Below are 4,443 nucleotides of genomic sequence, written 5' to 3'. Positions count from 1 at the left end.
TACATTTGGTCCGAGGCAGCCGTGAAAGTAAAGACCAGGAGGGAGTGTAATTAACAAACTATGAGTCAACCCTGCGCTTGCCTTGCTTCCCTTCCCATGTTTGGTTCATGCCCTTAATGGTGTCAAACCCTGTAGATCTTACCCAAGCAAAACTGCCACTGAAACACATTCTGCTTTAAGAGCTGAGCAAAAACTGTGCGATGTTGATTGAATGCTCAATCCATTCTTCTTTTGCTGCGTGGCAATAATATCTTCTCATATCTACTTAATTGTCTGTCTTACAGGAGCAGCTAGGGCTCCCAGCCAACACTGGGGTCCCATTGTACAAGGCACTGTACAAACTCCTAGTAAGAGTCACTCCCTGCCCCAAAGTGTTCTCAGTCTAAACAGTTAAAATGGGGGAGAAAGGAAGGATTATCTTGGATGGAGAACTGAGGCACAGAGAGATTGTGACTTACCCAAAGTCACCCAGGGTAGCTGAGCTGGGAACTGAATCCAGATCTCCTGAATCCTAGTTCAGTGCTTTAACCACAAAAACATTGTTCCTCCTCGGCACTACATGCTTTCACCCTCTGAGAAAAGGGATTCTAGTGACACTTCCGAAATCAGCCCAGACACTAAACCCCAGTTTCACCATTCCTAGAAATAAAGAACAAAATGGTTTTGCACTATAGTCAGAAATTAGGGAATATAAACGGCTGTATATACTGTTACGCTGGAAGAGGTTAAGGGCTGCCATAAACAGGTGTTTGACAATAGGCAATCTCAGTCCTCATTAAAACTGGTGGGTGTGCTCAGCACCTTTCAGCCTAAATGGAATGAGCAACTACATGCCCTTTGATGTAGTGAGAGCAGGAAACCAGTAGGAACCCACTGCCCAAGGCAATGGGATATATGCCAAGGCTGATCAGATGCAAGCCATGGGAGCTGAGGGGCTTCCGTGGGACTGACAGTAAAACACAGTTGCAACTGTGTCTGTGTGAGACAGCTGCAGAAAGACATCAGAAAACGAGAGAAGCTGAGTGCAGAGGAAAATGGGAGACAGAGCTGTTTTGGGGAACAGTACTCACTGGAAAGGCAGACCTGGATTTCTGAGCAAGGAAACTGCTGTTGCTCGTTTCTACTGTATTGGGGTAACAGGACTTTGTGAACATTCTTTGTATATAAACAGGATTGCCCCGAAAAAATACCTGACTTGTATCATCATTTTCTCCCCCTAACAGAAACAACCTGGCAAGGGCCCGAATACTGGTTAATCCCAGGCCAAAAGGGGCAACAATATATAGATACATAGACAAATAGACCTGAAAACGCCTACTTGCCTTTCAGGAAGTGACCATTCCACATAGAGCTCTTTGTTGCGTGTCTTTAATTAAAATAAGACTGTGAGCTAAGTCAGGGTACTGCCTTCCAGGTTTGATTTTTGCATAATATGAGGACAAGGGGTCAGTTGATGAAATTATCAGTAGCTACTTTTAGAATAAGAGGAACCCCACCCTCCACCCCCCATTGTGTGACATCAACCCGCAGAGCCCTAGAGCTGCCTGTCCTGGCTGGATTTTGAAAAGGGTTATGAAGAATTAGCCCTACAGATGGCCCTGAGTCAATCCCCCTTCCCCAAACTTTCCCCAAAGTGAAGGGTGTTTGGAATCCAAACATGGCTCTGTGGCTGAAATCTACGTCTATGTGATGACCTGAAACGAAACCCTGCATCCAAACCCTCCTGAACTATGAAATCTGTGGCTGGGTCTGAATTTTGCATCTGGAGCCCATCTTGTAGCTAAGACAGTGGTGCTTCATGCTTCAGATGTCTATCGATTGTTGAAGGAATTGCCACCCAGCCCTATCTGCAGCATCGCGGAGCTGGCGAGTTGCTTTGTGGGGTTTTATGCCGTCTGAAGCACATGTGGGACACCAGCCTTGATGGGCCAATAGTCTGATCCAGCGCAGCAGATCCTGTATTCCTATAAGGATGCTGTGCACACACATTGAACGAGTCTTCCCGGAATTGCCAAAGTCCTCTGAGTAATAGAATCTCTGAAACTAATTACTTGTACTGATGTGTGTGTTCCCTGCACAATGGGCTCTGACGCTGGGAGACAGGCCTTCCTGTGGGGGAATTGGACTTTGCAGAGCAAACAGAATTGAGGCAGGGGGATTAAATTACATCTGCTTGCTGCATGCCTAACATACAAACCTGAGCAGTTTAACAGCTTTTTAAGTTTTTCCTTCTGAACGGGAGTAAATTGTTGTTGCCTCTTTTCCATCTGGCTGTTCTGTTTCTGAGCCAATCCGGAGCAGCAACCACAGGCCACTTGTTTTATATTTATTTCAGGTTTTAAAGTCACACTTGGATGAGGCAAAATTGCATTAATTTAAAAACAAACTTTTTTGCATTTTTGTTGTTTTCTTCAAAAGCACATCCCGGATCTCAAGCCTGCAGGTTCCCTTTCATTCAGAAATAGCCACAACGGTACTGTCTCCTGGTTTGGGGTGTGAATCAAGTGAGTGGAAAGTAAATGAGTAACACTGCCAGGCAAAGGTGCCATTTATAGCCAATTTGAAGGCCATTCGTGTCTGACTCCTATCCAAAGGCAAAGCCAATCCTGCCTGAGAAGCCATCACGGAAAGAAATTGAAGAAACAGCTATGTTATCCTTGTCTACTTAGGTTCTCATACCAGGTCCATGTGCATGGTGTCTGAGTGCCTGGATACTGAAAAGTTGTTCTCTGTCATTTAAATATAAGAAGGTGGTGCCTGAATTTCAAAAGTTCTGAGCATCCACAATTCCCTTTGACTTGAGTTGGATTGGTAGGTGCTGAGAAATCAGGCTCTGTTTCCTGCAATGCACAGTCCAGGGGCATTTCATTACTCCGATCTTGAGCTTCATAGTTACCTTGTGGGATGAAGACACATAAGCAAGCAGAAGCATTGAGCAATTCTGTGTAAGAAAGAAAAGTTATTTTTAATGACACCTGTCGCTTTGCAGCATCGCTATATTGACTTATGTCAACAGGGAAAATAAACAATAGATTGCAAGCCAGGCTGGAATGTGCTATCAATTTACATTTAATTAGAAAAGACCGTTTAAAAGTTAACAAGGGCCATCTCAAGAGCTCTTGGAAGGGCTAAAGTTACTCAAGGACAATAAAACATAAGCCTGAATCTAAACTTTTTCTAGTCCCTGCAGGGTCTTGTCCCCTAAATCTAGTTGCTTTCGCCTTAGTGAGACAATCCAAGACTTTTTATGCTCCTGGGTTGGAGAAATAGGACCCATACTATTAGGTGAGTCAGCAAAATAGCTCTGCATCTCAGTTCAGGGTGCTAGCGCCTAGCACCCTCCCATAGCAGGTGTTTAAATAAGCATGCAGAGGTATAATTTCACTTCCACAAGCAAGAATCACCTGCCTGAGTAAAAGAAAGCCGGTCCTGTGTTGACACTATAATAAAATAGCATCCTCCTGCCCATTTCAGCACTGGGGAAGTTGGTGAGTGCTTTGTATTAGGGGTTTAATTATTGGATGCACACAAATCGCTTATTAGACATTGATTTGTTTTTTAAGAATGTGCTGGTGGTACAAAAATAGCTGGTAATTAACCTATGATTAGATAGATTTACCTCCCTTAAGCAAAGCAGGAGAATCTCTGAAGACTTGCATTTATCAGCCATTTCACTGCTAATCCTAAAAACAAGTCAAAGTCTCATTACGCACTCCCGGGTGAGGCAGAAAATACTAATTTGGAAAGAACACCATAAAAAGGCCTCTGATTTCCCACTGTGTGCATCAGCTGAAATTCAGGAATTCAGAGCCACTCAATTTAAGATTGTGCTTGTGGTCTTACTAGATTCCTCAAGTAAGAGGAGCCAATAGCTAATTGCATATTAGATGTTCATTAATTTTCAGTAAAGTCTGGGGCAGATACTCTTCTTCGACTATCCCTCGATGCGAGGATGATGTCTGCCAAGGGGGTTCATTGGTGGGTTTTTAGGTGGCTGAGGAGCCCAATTCTTGCCCTGCAGATTTTCCCACAGAAGTGACAGGTGTAATCTTGGAGGAGACATAGTTGTTGGCTGGACTGTTGTGGCCTTTCTTTCCTCCTTTGTCGCTTCTCTGTCTCATGAGCACGTCTGTTCTCCTTTAAAGTGAGCTGTGGCTTGGTGTATGATGTGGCGCCACCATGTTCTGCTCCACGCCAAGTCCTCCCAGTTTGTTGGATTGGTGCCTCCCTTTGTAAGGTGTTCTTTCAGTACGTCTTTGAAACGCTTCCGCTGCCCTCCACGAGCCCTTCTTCCCTGACTTAACGGAGAGAGGATTACTTGCTTCGGGAGGCGAGTGTCAGGCATACATACACAGTGGCCAGCCCAGCAGAGTTGGTGTTTCATGACCTGCCCGTCTATATTGTTGATGTTGGCTGCAGAGAGAACGCTGAGGTTAGTGCGTC

The sequence above is a fragment of the Chrysemys picta genome, chromosome 18, assembly GCF_011386835.1.
Source record: "Chrysemys picta bellii isolate R12L10 chromosome 18, ASM1138683v2, whole genome shotgun sequence".
NCBI lineage: Eukaryota > Metazoa > Chordata > Testudines > Emydidae > Chrysemys > Chrysemys picta.
Note: the sequence above shows the minus strand (reverse complement) of the source record.